This window comes from Tenrec ecaudatus, chromosome 17, assembly GCF_050624435.1.
Source record: "Tenrec ecaudatus isolate mTenEca1 chromosome 17, mTenEca1.hap1, whole genome shotgun sequence".
Classification (NCBI taxonomy): Eukaryota; Metazoa; Chordata; class Mammalia; order Afrosoricida; family Tenrecidae; genus Tenrec; species Tenrec ecaudatus.
Genome location: NC_134546.1, coordinates 8,107,912 through 8,128,039, shown reverse-complemented (window position 1 = coordinate 8,128,039; position 20,128 = coordinate 8,107,912). Strand labels below are relative to the sequence as shown.

Genomic DNA, 20,128 nt, shown 5'->3' with positions numbered 1-20,128 from the left:
TAATGCCCTGTTGATCAACTTGCTTCTGAAAAGTTCCTTTCATATCAGTCAAATGACTGGGTTCATCTCTGTCGTGTTCAAGGTGGGGCATTAGCTCTGCTGGCAAGTTGAAGGGTACAGGATATTCCGGTTGAACATCCGAGGCTAGTTACCATTCCCTCCTCTTGATGTTGTTGGTGTTGGTAGACATTATCAAGTTGGTTCCAACTCATAGCAATCCCATGTATCATAGAACGAAACACTACCTGGTCCTGCACCATCCTTACAATCATTGCTGTGTGTGAGCCCATTGTTGCAGCTCCTGTGTCAATCCATCTTGCTGAGTAGCTTCCTCTCTTTTACTCACCTTCTACTTCACGGAGCATGATAAGGGAGAACTGGTCCCTCCTGATAACATATCCAAAGCACATGAGATAAAGTTTCATCATTGTTGCTCTTAAGAGGCATTCATTCTAACTGTACTTCTTCCAAGACAGATTGGTTGTTGTTGTTTTTGGCAATTTGTGGTATATTAAATATTCTTCATCAATACTGTTAGACTGGGTTAACTAGAGAAGCAAATTCATTGTCACTCATATGTGTAAGAGAGAATTTTATATCAAGCAGTAATTCTGCATCAATAAAACATTCCAGCCCAGTCCAGATCAAGTCCATAAGTTCAATATTAGCCTGTAAATCTGGTATTAGCCCATGAATTCCTCTTCAGACTCATGCAGCACATGCAATGAGGAAAATCACAAGCTGGTGGGCACCCATCTTGTCCTTAGTGATTAGCTAGAGAAGGTGAGCATCACAGAATGCCGGATTGTTAGAACAAGGTGCTCTTGTATTAAAGGAGTACTTACTTAAGTTGAGGCCCAATGTCCATCTGAAACCTTAATTCTTGACATATGGATATGAGTACATAGTTCTATTCCCGACTCCTTATATATATATATATTTACATATGTACATGGCTATAGTTAGGCCTCTCTAAACTGGATACATTTTTTATTGTCTTCTGGAAGAGTTGTGAAAAAGATGGTGAATCACCCATTCTCCGTGTGTGTGTGTGTGTGTGTGTTGCTTTTTGAAATATAGGCGTGTGAATAGGAGCAGGAGAAGAATGTCTACTGAAATTAGTGTTGACAGACTTGTTTGACTAGAAAGAATAAAGCATTCTTTGTAGTTGAGTTCACCAGAAAAAGCATTAAGGAAGCGCTTATTAAATCTATTACAAAGAGTAGAACTTTGCTGTCCGATTCAGTAGCCACTGGTCAAAATGAATGAAAATTTTAAAACTCAGTTGCCTCACCAGACTAGTCACATTTCAAGGGCTTGAGAGCCACCTGCGGCTGCATCGCTCAGAGAGCTGCTCCGTCCTTGCGGACAGAGCTGTGAGATGGCACTGCTCTGTACTGAGCACTTGTGCTCTTCACAGACTTCCAGTTGGAATCTCATTTACCCTCGTGAATGTTGCTGCTCATTAGCATGAGGACACTGGGACTGGATCGGAAATGTTAAAAGTCTTGGGCAACAAGCAGGCGATAGAGAAACAGAATAAATCTCTGTTGTCACCGCCCCTGTCCATGTCATCTGGGTCATCTGAATGTCACCAGGAGGATAGGTCCTGGACATCTTAATGCGCTCTGCTCCTGACACCCCAAAGTCGTGAGGAGAGTTGCACCTCCCAGCCCCAAACTGCCAAGATTTAAGCACTCCTCATTCAGATGTTTGTTCTTTGAAAATGCCTTCTGGGGTCTAGGCACTAGCTCTGAGTGTGCTGTCTAGGCATTCAAAGCAATGCTACGCTCTCATTTCTTTCATATTAACTTGTTCTTAATTTTGACCTGTTATATTACTGAGCATTTCAAACATATGCAAAAATAGACACTCGTATATTAAATTCTCACATAGCCATAAGGCAGTCTCAACAATTACCAACTCATAGCCTGTTTTGTTTTATTTATGTCCGAGCCCCACTCTCTCCATCAAGGATTATTTTGAAGCAAATCCCAGACATCACATGGTTTCTTTCATCTTTAAATATTTTCCTGTGTATCTCTAAGAGACAGAAACTTAAATATATATATTATTGATTCTAGTACCATTATAAAACCTTTTAAAAGAATGACTCCTAGGCGTCTTCAAGTGTCACCACTGTTCGCATTCCCACACAAGGGCAACACAGTGCAAATGGTTATGTGTCCCTTGAGGCTCGTTAAATCTTTTTTTTTTTTTTTTGCCATGTTGCCCCGTTCACAATGCAAAGCAGGCACAGACAGGGCTTGGGTTGAGGTGTATACAGGGCACTTACTTTGCCTCCTTTTTCTATACAGTCAGTGCAAGAGCACAGCCTGTGGTAAGCACAAGGAGGCAAGAGGCTCGCTAAATCTTTAAGGTCCCAGCCATCTCGCCCTTCATGCCTCACAGCTTTTTTGTTGAAGACGTTAGATTTTTCCATACAAAGTTTCCAGATTTTTCTCATTGCACCCCAACAGTATAATTTAGCATGTGTCTCTGTCCCCTTTATTTTCTAGGAATGCGTAGTGAGATCTAGAGACTGAATCAGATTCAGATTTTAGTTTTGTTTTTTCTTGTAAGACACTCAATACATTGCATTGTATTGTTCCATCTTATTGGAATATCAGATACAGTAGTGAGATGAGCAATCATTGATAATCATTGCCTAGACCCATTCATTACATTCAGAATTCAAGACTCTGATATTGTAACCCTATCCTTCTTCTTCATTTCAAATAAACTTTCCCTTGTAAAATATTTAGTTACTCAAACATAAGATTAGTAAAGAAAAGGCAAGAGAATGCTTGATTCTTTCTATTTACTACCTGTTTTCAGAAGTAGGAATCTATTTCCTAGCATGTTTCTGATGATGAGCAGTGAGGTTCTGTTTTTTAGTATCTTGTGGTGGATGTCAACATATTTGATGTGTTTTGATCTATCATGGCTATTTTTCTTACCGATGCTAAGACTGTTCCATCTTGAGCCACAAGGTTTTAGGAGGATCTGCAAGTTGCTCTGAGTCCTTTTGACAGTAGTCTTTGATAGTTTCCTTACTATCTGATATAAAATCCTAATCTGTTTACTGCACTCAGTGATAGAGCAAAGATTTCCACTATTATATCACTACTGTTATTTAATATTGCTCTAGAGCAGTGGTTCTCAGCCTTCCTGATGCTGCGACCCTTTCATACAGTTCCTCATGTGGTGGTGACCCCCCCAACCATAACATTATTTTTGTTGCTACTTCAGCACTGTCATTTTGCTACTGTAATGAATTGGGAGACCCCTGTGAAAGGGTCGTTCGACCCCCAGATTGAGAACCGCTGCTCTAGAGGTACTAGTCCTTGAAATTTGATAAGAAGAGAGAATTGGCGGTATCAGAATTGGAAAGGAGGAATTATAAAGTACCACTATATACATGACAGGATTACATATATTTAAAAACTAAGAAATCAAACTGAAAATCCACTATCAACAAAACAAGAATCCAGTTAAAGGATAGAAAATAATGTGTTTAATGGATACAGCAACCAACTAGGAGTAGTGGAGAAAAGGACTTGTAATGTGAGAGACAAAAGCAAGTTCCCAGGAATAAGCTTATTAAGAAATGCACACAATCGTATTAATGACCTGCGATGCGCAGTTGATACAATCACCGTTGCTGACAGTCAGGAGGACGCGACGCACCTGCTGATGAAGATCGCCGACTGCAACCTTTATGTAGATTGCGGCTCCGTGTGAAGAGCATGCGAATCATCACACTGAACCAATAGGTGAAGTCATGACAAGCAGGGTTGACAAGGATGTCATCTTGCTTGCATTCACAGCCAGTGCTCCTGGAAGCAACAGTCAAGAAGTCCAACGATACCGTGCATTGGACACCTATGCTGCATGGGACCTCTGGAAATATTGGAAAGCAAAGACGGAGCTTTGAAAACTATGTGTGCTTAACCTAACCCAGGGTGTCTTCAATCACCTCACAGGTATGCTCAGTGAGGAGGACCAGGGAAGGACCGATGCATTTGAACTATGGTATTGGAGAAGATTATCGAATGGACCCTGAACTGCCAGCAGAACAAACAGATCTGTCCTGGAAGAAGTACAGCCCAAATACTCCTTAGAGACCTCCTCTCACATACTTTAGATGTGTTATGGGGAGAGACCAATCCCTAGAGGACACGAGGCTAAGCAATGAAAAGGAGTTAGACTCTTAACCACATGGGTTGACACAGTGACTGCTCAAACGTATCAGTGGTGAGGGTCGCGCAGGCCCAGGCAGTGCTTCACACTGTCATACAGAGGGTTGCTCTCAGTTGAGATGAACTTGGAGGCACCTAACGACAGCAACATATAATGGGAACTTTAAAACGTTCCTGAAGAATATCAAGGAATATTGGAACAAATAGGAAAGTCAGCCACAGAGTGTCCACTCTTCCCATATTACATTACATTAGGAACAGGTACATCTTTGACGCCATTGGTAGAAAGAGTCCAAGTTCATTAATAGGTAAAGATGGTGTGAGAAGAGTGTGAGGCAGTGGAGAGGTGGCATACAGGTAGATCCATTCAGGAAAGGCTGCTTGGTTGCTCAGGAGTGGAGATGGGATGGTGGCTGGGATTTCCTTAGCGAGGGCAGTAGTCCACCTCCCTCTAAGAGGACAGCATATACGTCCTTCACTGCCGTGTCCAGAGGATTGCTGGGGACAAACCAGACCTTCATGGATGCCTCCTGAGATCCCTGGGCTGAGGGGCCTGCCTCCCTCCCGCCCTCCCAGAGCTCCCTCGGCTCTCACTGGAAATCGGTGACTTAATAATACATCGTTCAGCCCATCACGGGCTATAAGCTCTTCTTTTCACAAGAGAACATTAGTCTTGACTTACTGCCAGTAGGAGATGAAATAGGCTTGTTTATTCAAAAGCAGGGACATAGTAGGGGACCCCCTGCTATCTCCAGGCCTGTTCTCCTGTGGTAAATTTTTCTATTACACATAGACCAGAGAGCCGTATTATCAGGGGGGTGCAGTCTGTGGTTAAGAACAGAGAAAAGCTAACCTGAGGTCTGACTATGACCTTGACCTCATTAACCAGAATTCTGCCAAGAGAGGTAACAAATGAGGTGGTGGTAGAGACCTAGGAAGACCCTGTTTAACCTAAGAATAAGCTCCTGATTTTCTCTCCCAGACAAGTGTGGGCCCTGGGAAGGTCCATTTCCTGAAACAAAGGCATACAACACCCCTGCTTCATGAGCTGCTAAGTGTAAGAAGAATCTCTAGGAAAACAGGGCTGTTAGTCTGTCTTTCTTGAGATTGACCGTGTGCGATAAATAGATACTATTGAGCACCCACTCTGTGCCGGAGTCCTAGGCATTTGAAAATGAGTCAATCAGACCAGCCTCTTACAAGTTTACATGCTAATGGGGGAGACAACAAATACAATAGGACCTAGTTTTACATATAGATTATGCCTATGATATAATCGATAGAACCAGCGAGCGAGATTAGTAGGTGGTAAATTCTGCAGCTTCGGTTGGCGTAGACAAATGTTTCAAGACACAGAAACGTGTTTGCAGAAAGCAAAGAGAATGTGGAGGAGCTTGGCCAGGAGGTGACATTTCAGCTGAAACCAGAAAGTCGAGCAGCCTAAAGAACGGAGAGGAAGGAGGGTACAGACGGCTGAGCCCGGCGAGATCTTGGAATATTCAAAGATCAGAAATGGGGTCCGTTTCTGGACTGTATTGAGCTAGGGGAGCCAAGCGAAAACGAGGCTGGGTGAACGGACATGCCCTTTGAAGGGATGTGGATTTTTCAAACTCAGTGTGCTGCAGAACACTGCCCACTCAGACCCCCTGGGCAACTCGACCCTGGCCTCGGCTCAGGGAGAGGACCTAAGTAGGGAAGGCCCAAGAATGGCCAACACAGACGTTACCTAGCCCGTACATCATATTCCTAAAGGAACTCCTGGGATTCTCACTCACGTCCTTTGCTTGCCTGTAGTATGCCCTTTTGATACATTTCCTTATCTGGTTCCCAAGCCCACAGCTGATCACAGAGAGGAGATTAAAAGGGGAGTGAAGGCCAGACACTTGGGTTGACATTTAATTCAATGAGTCATATTGCTCGGAAAGGCAGCACTCCAGGGGTCATGTGAGCGTCCTTATGACACTTCTGTTTCCTGTACAACCAGAGCGTCCTTCCTTCCCTCACAATCTAGTGGGGAGAACATCGACATACGTTAGCAGTCCTCAGTGCAGATTGTCCCCACCACTCAAGGCTGTGCCCCCTCAGTACATGGTGAGGGGCTCTATCTCAGACATCTGGGAACTCACCCATTACCCTCCCCTTCCTCGAGCCTAGGATAATGCCAGTCATGTAAAAGCGGATCTTGAATGAGCATATGATCTTAGATAAGATGACCTGATCTCCGCAGTCTTACCTATAGAAGGAAACAGCATCGCCCCCTTCAAAGCGCTGCTTGGAATCTTAAATCCCATAGTGTGTGCAGATGGGGGGGTGTAAATCTAAAGCACAATATAACGAGCGATAGGTTTCTATTTTAGGCTGAATCCAACAGAGATGTCCTTCAAGAGTGCCAAGGGAACCTTTCCGTCCTTGTGTCTACCACTTGAAGCGCTTGCCACTAGATGGCAATATTTTCTTAAAGCACATGGACCCATGTTTTTGAGGCTCTTCCAGTGATCTTCAAAAGGGAGGTTCTCATAGGGGGAGGGGGATAGCATGCCTTACACGAGGAGCTCACTTGCGGCAAGCTTTGTGAAAGTCGATGTCCCGATCTTCAATGTCAGTGTGCCCTCATTCTTCAAACTGCTCTGCTTGAGAGAGTGCTTGTGCCAGTGAGAGCCCTTCGCCCACTTGGGGGAAGGACGGCGCGCCTGCTACCCTATTTTCTCCTAGAGCACACTCATCCACACAGGGCGCCGCGCACCACAGCCAACACTGGGCCGCGCGCTGCCAGGAAAGCCGCGTCACGTGCACGTTACATGCTGGTACCAGAAGAAAGACTTGCAATGACTGCCACCTGTCACACACGTAATGTGCCAGTGACTCCGTTCTCAAGAAGCCACTGTTTTATAGCCTCCTCTGTTCGGAATGAACCTTGGCTCTGGAGAGTGGGGTCTTTTGATTTGCGGTGTTGGGTTCTGACTGTGAATGTGCGGTGCAGTGGGGAGAGGAACAAGGATCACGGGGAGCCGCGTTCCTCTTAGCAGAGCCCGGAGAACAGCTGTTTGGGGGAGCAAACGCAAACAACAAACCCTTCCCCGTGCGCCCCTATTATTATTTTCAACTCTATTCTTCCCAAAGCTATCCTCCCCGTCATCGGGGCCAGGCTGGCTCAGAGCAGCCCCGCAGGACAGAGTGGAACTGCCCCCGTGGGTTTCCGACGTGGTAAATCTTCACAGGAGGAGAGAGCCTCACCGTTCTCCCAGACATCTCCTTAGCGGGAAAGGAATATGTTGTCATAGCCAAAGGAACATAGGAGAAGGAAGGTGGGGACTTTGAATGTAGCAAACATTTTCTAGGAAACCAAGGACTGCATGATGTAGTAGCTAAAACAGCAAGCACAAAAACCAAAACCAAGACCCTCTGTTGTGAAGTAGATTCGGATGCAAACCTTAATATCTTCTCTTGGCAATTTTTAAATATTGTGTTATTAGGAGCTCTTACAACTCTTATCACAATCCATACATACATCAATTGTGTAAAGGACACTTGTACATTCACTGCCCTCATCATTCTCAGAACATTTGCTCTCTACCTAAGCCCCTGGAATCCCTTCCCTCCCCGCTCCCCCTCTCTCATGATCACTTGATAATTTATAAATTATTATTTTGTCATATCTTGTGCTGTCTGACGTCTCCTTTCACCCGATTTTCTGTTGTTGTCTCCCAGGGAGAAGGTCACAAGTAGATCCTTGTAATCAGTTCCCCCTTTCCAACCCACTCTCTCTCCACCCTCCCAGTATCTTCATTCACACCACTGGTCCTGAAGGGCTCATCCACCCTGGATTCCCTGTTTCCAGTTCCTATCTGTACCCGTGTACATTCTCTGGTCTAGCCAGATTTGTAAGGTAGAATTGGGATCATGATAGTGGGCGGGGAGGAAGCATTTAGGAACTAGAGGATAGTTGTATTTTTCATTTTTGCTACATCGCACCCTGACTGGCTGTCTCCTCCCAAGACCTTTTTTGTAAGGGGATGTCCAGTGGCCTACAAATGGACTTTGGGTCTGCACTACACACTCACCCCCTCACTCTCAATGATATGATTTTTTGTTCTGATGATGCCTGATACCTGATCCCTCCAATACCTCGTGATTACACAAGTTGGTGTGCTTCTTCCATGTGGGCTTTGTTGCTTCTGAGCTAGATGGCCACTTGTTTACCTTCAGACCTTTAAGACCCCAGATGCTCTATCTTTTGATAGCCGGGCACCATCAGCTTTCTTCGCCACATTTGCTTATGCACCCATTTGTCTTCAGCGGTTGTGTCGAGAAGGTGAGCACACAATGATATGATTTTTTATTCTTTGATGCCTGATAACCGATCCCTTCGATACCTTGTGATCACACAAGCTGGTGTGTCTTCCATGTGGGCTTTGTTGCTTCTGAGCTAGATGGCGCTTGTTTACCTTCAGATCTTTAAGACCCCAGATGTTGTATCTTTTAATAGCCGGGCACTATTAGCTTTCTTCACCACATTTGCTTATGTACCTGCTTTGTCTTCAGCGGTTGTGTCTAAAGGTGAGCATCATAGAGTGCCAATTTAATAGAAGAAAATATTCTTGCATTGAGGGAGTGCTTGAGTGGAGGCCCAATGTCCTTCTGCTACCTTAATACTAATCCTATAAATATATGCACATAGATCTATTTCCCCATCCTCATATATAAATATATTTAAATATGTACATGCCTTTATTTAGACCTCTATAAATGCCCTTTGCCTCCCAGCTCTTTCCTCTATTTCCTTTGACTTTCCTCTTGTCCCACTATCATGCTCAGTCTTCATTTGGGTTTCAGTAATTCCTCTCTGTTACATTACCCTTGATCACACCCTACCAGGCCTCCTACACCCACCTCACCACCGATTTGGAACACTTGTTCCCTTGTTCCTGGGTTTGTTAACACCACTACCTTTCCCCCCACCTCCCCATCTCCCATGTCCCCCTGGAACTGTCAGTCCCGTTGTATTCTCCTCCAGATTGTTCATCCAGCCTGTCTTATTTAGACAGACCTGCGGAGATAATAACATGCGCAAAAACAAGACAGAGCAAAATCAAGCAACAATATACAAAACAACAACAACAAACCAATGACAAACAAAACAAAACACAAGAAAGAAAAGTTTGTAGTTAATTCAAGGACTGTTTGTTGGCCTTTAGGAGTGTTTTCCAGTCCAGTCTGTTGGGGCACCACACCCTGGCCCCAAAGTCCACCTTCGGCATTCACTGGGGACCTCGCTGCTCCATTCCTTTGCTGTTCTGTTGCACCCCCTTAGTGTTTTGCTTCAGTGTGGTGGGATCAGATCAGGCGCAATTTCCACATGTGTCTCCAGTGTTGTCATCTGTAGGGCTATAGGTCAGTGAGGGACGTTGTGTCTCATAGTGGGGCCAGCCATGTGGTCTTCTCTGTGGACTGGCTGCTCTAATTGGGAACATCGTCCTCACGGCCTGGTGGGCCAGGATGTGCTCCACTCTCTCCTCTTCCCCATCATCTGTTCCAATGTGCTCTGATCAGATATGTCCCTCTCCCGGAGCTGCAGATTCAGTGCCGTCCTTTGAAATAAATTCTTCTGGGGGAGGGGCAGGTGTCCACATAGTAGGTGGGATTGGGGCCGGCCCCCCCAGACCTCTCCACTGGTTCCCTGCTCCACGCTGGCTTGTTGCAATCACATCTTGGAGCACTGGGTTGAAGTCCTGTCCCTCTCATCTCTTGGCAATTTGCTGTGTAGGTTCAATAAGAAAAATTTTTAAATATTTATGCCAAATCATATGATAAAGCATCTAACTCAGTTTTACCCAATTATACTCTTTATTTTATATCATGGAAGACTTCGTGCTTTCTACTTCCCCTTAAAAGTATAATTGTATGTTACATGTCAGATTGATGCAGTTTTGTGCAGTCTACATCTTTCCACTTCATTAAATCCATGGGAGGAATTTAATCATGATGACTAATTAAATTAAAGGTACTGAATCTGATTTTCATACCTGAGACATTTATGTAACTGATCCTCAGTTTGAAAAATGCACACACATAGATTTTTACCAAAAGGTTTTTCTCATGTTCCTCGCTTCATAAATACCTTATCATTTAGGCGGCACATGACATCATATCAACACAAATCAGATCACGAAAACCAGCACTATATTAACTTCTTCCCCTGTTATTAAACTTTTCAGATAGCTAAATAAGAAATCAATAGATGAGTTTATATTAAATCTACATCAAGTTAAGCTATCACTTCTAGCATTTACAGCAGCCTCTGAAATAGGTATGATTATCTCCTCACAGAGGTTAGGTAATGTATCCAGGATCACAAAAGACAAAAAAAAAAAAAAGAAGTCCCTGAAGGTAACAAAAGCCACACGTTTAAATTTAGGCTTAAACTTAGAGGAGTTTGACAACAGAAGCACCAGCAGCAAAAGGCAAAATAAGTATTGAAATATCTGTCCATCCAAGAATGTAACAGCAAAGCAAAAAGAAAACCAACGGATTGAGAGAACCTTTTGGAGAACCATTGATCTGATGAGAGTGTAATATCCAAAATATATTTTTATAATCTTCTAAAATTTAATAGCAAAAGAGACAAAACTTTTTGTTGTTGTTTTAATGGGTAAAGGACTTGAACAGACATCCAAAAAAGAGGATATTTAAATGTGCAACTCCCATATAACAACATGCTCAGCAGAGGTAGCTGGTGTTATGATCATGTACCAGCTGATCGAAACCCTGCAGGAGGGAGTCGAAGTGTCCTGTGGGGTTTCCTCCACGGAGATCATCACAGGACCAGACAGCCAGAGTGCCAGGTGGTCTCGCTGACCAGATGAGCATTTAACCATTACGCTACGGGACTCCTTCTGTAGACATTCTTGTTGTTCGGTGTCGTGTAGTTGTTGTTAGGTGCGATCCAGTCAGTCCTGATGGATAGTGACCCTCTATACTGTAGAAGGCCACACTTCCTGGTTCTGTACTCTGGGCATAATGGTTAACTTTGCGCACATTGTTGCAACTGTGTTAACCCATCTCATTGAGGGCCTTCCTGTTTTCCATCACCCGCTACTTGACCAAGCATGATATCCTTTCCCAGGGACTAATCTCTCCTGATGCCATGTGCTAAATGGGTGAGGCGAAGTCTCACCCAGATGAAGTCTCACCATCCTCAATTCTAAGGAACATGCTGGTCATACTTCCTCCAAGACAGATTGCTCTTCTGGAAGTCCATGGTACTCTCAACATTCTTTCCCAGCACCATCATTTAAATGCATAAATTTTCTCTGGCCTTCCTTATGCATTGTCCAGTTTTCGCATGCGCATGAGGCAGTTGAGAACACCAGGCCTTGGGTCCGTGCACCGTAGCTGTCAATGCCTCTGCTCTCTAACACTTTAAAGTGCTTTTTTGGTAGGAGATTTGTCCCCACGCTACATTTTGTTTGACTTCCTAACTCCTGTTTCCATGAGCATTGGTTAGGAGGCCATTAACATCCTTGACAATTTCCATTTCCCCCCAATTATCGTCATGTTGTCTGTTGGTTCAATCTTGAAGATTTTTTGTTTCCTTTACATTCCCTAATCCATAGTGAAGGATGTAGTGGTGCTCTGTACCATTAAGTGCTTTCAGCAAACAAGGGTGTGTCACCTGCGTGCGGCTGGCTGTTAATGAAGTGCCCTCTAATCCTGACACCATGTTCTTTCTCATATCATCCAGCCGCTTGCAGTATTTGCTCAGACTGACTATTACGGGAGAAGACACAGCCCTGATGTGCACCTCTCCTAGTTTAAACCACACAGTATCCCTTTTTTCTGTTTAAGTGACTTCCTCCTGGTTTATGCACAGGTTTTGCATGAGGTCAGTCAAGTGTTGTGGAATTCTCATTTCCACAATGGTAGTAGCTACAGTCTGTTAGAATCCAGACAGACCAGGGCCTTTGCGTGGCCAATAAAACGCAAGTCTCCATCATTCTGGCATTGTCTATTTTCAGCTGCGGCCCATACGATGTCAACAATGCTATCCCTTGTTGAGCATCCTCCTGTAAATCCGATTTCAATTTCTGGCAGTTCCCTGTTGATGTGCTGCTGCAACCATTGTTGACTTATCATCAGCCCAATTTTAATTGCATGTGATATTAACGATACTGTTTGACAATCTTCACATCTATTGAGCATCTTTCTCTGGAATGGGGCACAAATATAGACCTCTTCCAGTTGGTTAACCGGGTAGTAGTTTTCCACATTTCCACATTTCTTGCCATAAACAAGTAGTGGATATTTCAAAATATTTCTTGCCATAAACAAGTAGTGGATATTTCAAAATATTTCCATTGGTGTTTCACCAATTCCTGGACCTTGTTTTTTGTTAATGTCTTCAGTACAGCTTTCTTTGGCTCCCACTGGCTCTTACTCGTACGCTACCTCGTGTGATGATTAAATGTCAACCAGGTTTTTGGTACAGTGACTCAGTACTCATTCCATCTTCTTTTGACGCTTCTAGAATCATTCAATGTATTTGTCTAAAGGATCCTTCAATAATGCAACTTAAAAATGCAGAATGATGAAGGCAACAAATGTACAAATGTGCTTCACAATGGATGGATGGATTGTGATAAGAGTTGTAGGAGCCCCAATAAAATGATTTAAAATAAATATAATATAAAGTAATGCAACTTGAGATTGTATTTATTTGTTGTTTAATCTTGCGCTATTTCAGCTTGCAATATGCAGAGCATCTTCTCCCTTTTGGTTTTCGAACTCCAGATCTTGTTGCACTTGGTCTTTTCGAGATGCCCTTAATTTTTCCTGTGTGGTTTTCTGTTCTTTTATTTAATCACTTCTTTTATTCACTTTAGCTACTGTACCTTCAAGGGCAAGTCGGTCTTTCTGTCCTGTCTGTTTAGTGACTTTTTGATTTCTTCCTGTGTGATGTTGTTGACTTCATCCCACCACTTGGCAAGTTTTCAGTTATTAGTGTTTAGTGAGTCAGATATGGGCAGATCAGATATTCTCAAAGTCAAATTTTGGCTCTTCTGGAGTTGTTTTCATTTTCTCCGGCTTCAACCTGAACTTTCATAAGCGCAGCTGAGGGTCTGTTCCATAGTTGGCCCCCCAACTTGTTTTTGACCGATGATATTGAGCTTTGCCCATGGTCTCTTCCCACTGATGTGGTCAAACGGATCTCTGTGTCTTCCATCTGGCTAGATCCGCATGTGTGACCGCCATTTTGCTGTTGGAAAGGGTATTTGCAACGAATAAATCATCATTGTCCTACAAAATTTAATCATGTGATCTCCACCTTCAGCTCTGTCCTTCCCTTGTTTCTGACGTTTGCATTTCAGGCTCTAGTTACTATCAATGCATCTTGATAGCATGCTTGATTGATTTCAGCCTGAAAAAGTTGATAGAATGTATAAATTAAAATAAGAGTTCCATTAACTGGTCTTCCTCATAGGTGGATAGATATTATCCTATCCCATTCAGGATTTCTATGTTTTTTTGATGATGAATATGAAGCTAATCCTCTTGAAATGGTCATTTCCAGCATAGGAAACCATACATGGCCCGTGCTGGTCCACCTCCTCTCCGAATGCCTAGGATGGAGTTTTATGTGCTCCACTTCTTTTCTATGGATTCCACTGTGCATTTCATACACTGTGCATTTCACTCTCTGATTACGAGTGACTGCTTGCAGCTGTTTCTTCTCGTTTCGTTCCGCGGAGAGGGCGTGCTGCTGGGGGAGGGAGCTCCCAGCAAAGGAAGGTCGGGTAAGGTGTTACTCCACCCCAGCATTCTGTCGGACAGAGCTCTGCCGATATCTAGAAGGTTGTCGGTGGCTAGTCCTTCAGCAGTGGCCATCCATTCCTTCTTCCTGGTCTGGAAGTTCTGACACCTGTCCGCGGTGAGTGACCCTGTAGGTGTTTGCAATACCGGTGCCATCGCATCCAGCCTGACAGCCGCATGCCAGCTACCACTGCACCACAAATGGACAGAGGCATGGGATTCACGGTGGCTCTGGTAGGTAGCAAGATAGGGGGTTGTTCCTCTCCATGCTTAAGGGACCCCTAAAGGAAGTTGGAAGCTGATACAGGCTAAAGGGCATGCACCTATTCAGGCCCCAGAGTGGGTGGTGGTGGTGGTGGTGGTAGTGTGTGTATACCTAGGTGGGCGGTACACCTGGATTGGCCCAATCTAGGCCAGGGGGACTTAATTCAGCCAATGGGGTCAACTAGTACTGTCGATCACGCCTCCCAGCTGCAGGCCCCCAAGAGACTGGAACCTGGAGACCACCGTACTCTCCCCCCATCCACCCCCCACCCCTGCTCCTCACCCTTCCCCTGGCTGGGCCATGCTGCGGTCTCTCTCTTTCAGGCCCAGGCCGCCACGTGTGGGGTGCAGTCCTGTGTGCAGTTAACTGTAAAACCTGAAACTTCTTCCGTCCTTTATAAAAACCCACTTGGATCACAAAGCAGCCTTCAGCATGAATTCTTTCTCGTGCGAAGCCAAGAACCGAGGTGTTTCCCACCGGAGGAATCCAATAGCTCTGTACACAATAGAATAAAAGACCCTCCAGTCCTGGGGCATCCTCACAATGATTGCCATACCCAAGGCCTGGCTGCAGCCACTGTGTCCGTCCACCACATTGAAGAGCATCCTCTTTGCCACTAACCCTACTTTCTTTTCCCCAAGGCCTGGCCCATCCTAGTAACACATCCAAAGTACCTAAGAGGACGTCTCCCCACTGAGGCTTCCAAGACTGCTTCTTCTTTCTTCTGGCAGCCCACGGTACATGCCACACCTCCACCAATGTCACAACTCAACTTCATTAGTTCTTCTTCCGCCTCCCTATTCAGCGTCCAACTTTCACACCCTGCCTTGAGTCAGGTATGTGGTCGCCCTCAAGGTGACCGCTTCACCTTTTAACACTTTCCATTGCGCTGTGGAGCCGATTTACCCAAGGCAATATGCAGTACAGAGTTTGACTCCCTGACTACCGTTCCATCAGTGCTGATTATGGATCAAAGGAAATCCTAGGCGCTATCAATCTTTTCTCCATCGATTGTTATATTGTGTAGTGGCCTCATTGCCAGGATTTTTATTTTCTTTATATTGTAGTGTAGTCCTGAGTCTTTGGTCCTCATTCATACGTGTTTCCTATCTTGTTTGCTCTCAGCAAGCGTGTGTCATTTGCATATTACAGGTTGTTAATAAGCCTTCCTCCCATCCTGATAATGCTTTTTTTCCCATCTACTCCAGCTTCTTGGATTATTTGCTCAGTTTACAGATTGAATAAAGGTGGTGAAAGGACACAGCCCTGACCCCACCTTTCCTGATTTAAACCAGGCAGTATCCATCCCTTAATTCTGTTCCAAGAGCTGCCTTCTGCTACAGGTTCCGCATAAGCACAAATGAGTGCTCTCAATTCCTAGTTCTTCTCTATGAGAAGTATTAGCCACAATTTCTTATGATGCCTTTCCATTCAACAAAACATAGGTAAACATCTTTCCAGTCGTCTCTGCTTCCAACCAAGATCAATGTGACATTAATAATGACACTCCTTACATCATGCCCTCTTCTGGATCTATCTTGAATGTCTAACAGTCCCCCGACTATGCACTGGTGCAACCATTCTGAAATGATCTGTAGCACGTTGTGCCTGCCTGTGATATTGATAGTGTGTGGTGATGTCTGCATTCCATTGCATCATCCTGATTTGGGATGGGCACAAATACAGATCTCTCCCACGCTTCTTGGCATAGACTAATGGGCACTTCTGACATTGCATAGAGCTTGATGATATTGACCTTCTCCATTTTCTATTTTCACAGCTATAGTTGATTTGATTTCTTTAAACTCCACAGGCATAGTTACAGTTTATGTTGTTGAAAAAAGGTATGACCCAAAATGCAAAATTTCCAAAGTTGCAAAATTCTATCAAGCAATCTCTGGTGTCGTTTCTATTGTCAAGGCCTGCTTTTTTTTTAAACAACGATTAATCTTTCTTTGTTTTCAACTTTTGCAATTAAGTTATCAATAATTATTAATGCATCTTTAATTTTTATTATGAATTGGGTGAAGGTTTACAGAGCAGATAGATCATCAGTCTTACATTCATACACATTCTGTTTCATCTCACTGATTGCAATCTCATCAACGTGACACTACATGAACCACTTCCTACCTGTGTTTCCTGTTTCCATTCCTCCGTCTGTCCTAACCCTTCTGAGCGTTGTCATTGATAAATGCTGCCTCTTTGATCTCATGAGGTAGATTATGCTAAGATGTGTGTACCTCGCTGGTGTTATTGTTCTTATACAGACTGTCTAGTGCTTGGCTAAAAACTGAATTTCAAGAGTGTGTTCAGTTCAGGCCTGAAGGGCGACTATGGGCCATAAGCCTGGGAGTTTCACTAGTCTCTTTCCAGCTAGTAAGTCTCACCTCTTTCATGATTTCGAGTAGCAGCACATCTTGTTTCAGATGGCAGACATTTGCAAAGATATTGTTCTTTTATCCTTGGCATTAGTAGTCTGTATGTACATTTGAATAATAATTGGATCGACTGGTCTTTCTTAGAGGTATGTGGATATAATCCTATCGCTCTGCTTCAAGATCCATCTTGAAATGTTGTTTTACAATGAATGCCACACTCTCTCTTTGCCATAGCTGCTATAGTAGACCTGATGCTTGTCCAATTCAAAATGACTACCACACACACACACACACACAAAATAAGGCTAATACCAATCCATTTCAGCTCACTGATGCCTAAGATATTTCACAAGGGTTTCACTTCATGTTTTACAACTTCCAATTTTCATAGATTCATACTTCATACATTCCACATTCTGACTACGAATTGATGTTTTCAAGTTTCTTCTTAGACTAAGAGCACTACCTATTCCAAAGAAAGGTGCTCTAATAGAATGCTTACGTTATCGAACAATATTATTAATAACACATGCAAGTAAAAGTTTTCTGAAGATAATTTTAAAATGATGGCACCAGTATATTAACAGGAAACTTCCAAAAATTCAAGCAAGATTCAGAAGTATATGTGAAGCAAGGGATGTCATTGCTGGCATTAAGCAGATCTTAGCTGAAAGTAGAGAATACCAGAAGGCTGTTTCTTTGTGCTCTGTTGACTGTGCAAAGGCACTCATAACGAATCATGGATGGCATCATGAAGAAGGGGCTTCGCAGAACACTTCATTGTGTTCTTGAGGAGCCCATACATGGACTACGAAGCAGTCACTCAAGCAGACCAAGGGAACACTGTGTGGATTAAAACCAGGAAGGGCGTGCGTCAGGGCTGTATCCTCTCACCATCCTTATTCAGTCTGCGTGCTGAGAAAACAATCCAAGAACCTGAAGTCTAGGAAGAAGGAACAGCACTTGGATTGGATGAAGACACCTGATCTCTAGCTCAATATAAAGAAAATAACAATCCTCACAACACCGTGATAAATGGAGGAAAGGATGACCTTGTCAAAGACTTCCTATTACTTGGATCCACAATCAACACCCATGAAAACACCAATCAGGAAATTAAATTATGTATTTCATTGAACCAATGTGGTGATTATATATATATAATATATATATATTTATTACTTTGGTTGCTGAGACTTTACACAACAAAACGTACAGCAATTCAATCGGCCTGTACTTTTTTCAAGAGCCTCAGTGGTATAGTGGATTATATGTTGAGGGGTTAGCCCCAAGGTCAGCAGTTCAAAATCACCAGCTGCTCTGTGGGAGAAAGATGAGGCTTTCTGCTCCCATGAAGAGTTACAGCCTTGGAAACCCACAGGGGCAGTTCTACTCTGTCCCGTGGGCTCACTATGCATTAGAACCAACTCAAGGGAAGTAGGTTTGTTTTTAGTTTTCGTAACCAGGTTTTGTAGTTTTTCCTTTGCTGTCTACTAACTTATAAGACACATGTTTCCCTTGCTCTAGTCACTGCACTGAGCCGGGCCTTCTTCTAAAGCACTCTACCACCTCTGGCTCCGACTGCTCCCATGATTTAGCCTTTTCCAAGGTTCCAGCTTCAGCCATCTCCTCTCACTGTAGGCTTTCCTTTAATGAGCTCCTTCTGTCCTTTTGCTTCACAATTGTCCATGTGCCTGTATTTCTGAACCATTTTATTCCAAATTAATATTGCTATTTCAGGTGTCCTCTTGGCATTTCTAACCTGAGAAGACCTCTTTAAACTATTAAATGTATGATGTCACTTGGAGGACTCAGGTGTGCCTGACCTGAGCCATGATGTTTTCAATTGCCTCATATGTTTTGCAAAGTTGGAAAACAAATAGGAAATATTAAAGAAGAATTAATGCCTTTGGATGATGGTGTTGCTGAACAATATTGAATATGCCAATGACTACCAGAGAACAAAGAGTCCTGGTGGCATAGTGGTTACAAGTTGGGTTGCAGTTTGAAAGGTCGCCAGTTCAAAACCACCAGCCACTCCTGGGGAGAAAGATGGGGCTTTCTACTCCTGTAAAGGGTTACAGTCTCTGAAACTCACAGTGGCAGCTCTACCCTGTCCTATTGGGTCAGTGTGAGTCGGCATCAACTTGATGGCAGTGAGTTTGGATTTTGGTTTACCAGAGAATGAACAAATGTAGCATGGAAGAAGTATAAACAAAATCCTTTTTAGAAAGGAAGATTCTTGTGAAAAAACAGCTTTGATTTCATTGATTTTTCTCTGTTGCTTTTCTGTTTTCTATTTTGTTGGTCTCTCCTCCTATCTTTGTTATTTCCTTTCTTCTGCAGACACGCCCACACAGGAGTACCCGGTGTGAAGGCTGTTACCCATGCTACGTACACCATGCTGCAAGATAAAGTTTCATTTATTCGTCATTAGAAATAAATATTTTACAATATATAAGTACATATTGTTTTTGTGATTCATCACTATGCCTTTATTATGTTCAATTTGTAATAATGAAATACATCCTGCCTATCAGATATTCACATGACGATTCATAACAGTAGCAAAATTACAGTTATGAAGTAGCAACGAAAATCATTTTATGGTTGAGGGGGGGTCACCACAACATGAGGAACTATATTAAAGGGTCACGGGATTTGAAAGGTTGAGAACCACTGAACTAGGCTCTTCTGAAATGGTTTTCTCCCACAAGACTATTTAGAAATGTCAAGTCCTGTTTCAATATTTTCTTAATGTCTATGTAGGACTCATATGCTCCCATACTACGCAAGGAAGCCTTTAAATTCTAAGTTCTAAACACATATAAGAAACGAAAATTTGTTGCACCAGAGCCACAGAGTCAATTCCACTCGATGTGGTGGGGGTGGTGTTTTTCTTTCCTTTTTAATTTTTTCCCCCTTTTTGCAGGTAACTTTTATTCTAAAATAACCAAAAGTATAGATGCACAAGTCTAAATTAAACGTTCCAATTTATAACATCCCAGTGATAACTCCATTCCTTTCACCTGGTGTTTTTCCGTTAAGCATCCCTGGCTCACCATGATACGTTTTATTTCAGAAGCGAGAAAGTGTTACAAAGAAGGGACGTGAAGGAAACACCCTTTGTTTCTGCCACTAAAGTCTACAACGAAATAGGCTGCCAGTCTGCTCAGGAGGAAAAAAAATGTTTTTTTTCCCTTTGTTTCTCAATGGCTTTTTTTAAATGTCATCTTTAGACTTCTTAGCAAGTCTCTCCACTTTGCCAGTGTACACATTCCACAAAGTGAAGGAGTGAATGGAAGAAATAATACACATCCAATCCAAGGACAATTTCTGTGAGAATGGATTCCTTTCCCATAGAAAGCAATAGAACGCTTCTGAGTCTCTCTAGGGGTCCCGGTGGGGAAAACGGTTACGGCTCATGTGCTTGACTGCTAGCTCTGTGGTTTGTGCTTTGAACGCACCAGCGG

At 43.3% G+C, this 20,128-nt stretch overlaps 1 non-coding gene across 1 annotated transcript; it reads right to left on the bottom strand.

Annotated features, from left to right (window-relative positions):
• Positions 1–2,224: 2,224 nt before the first annotated feature.
• On the bottom strand, positions 2,225–2,358 carry LOC142431230 (small nucleolar RNA SNORA51). The gene has a single exon (XR_012780769.1). It is a non-coding gene; the product is annotated as a small nucleolar RNA SNORA51 (small nucleolar RNA).
• Positions 2,359–20,128: the final 17,770 nt, after the last annotated feature.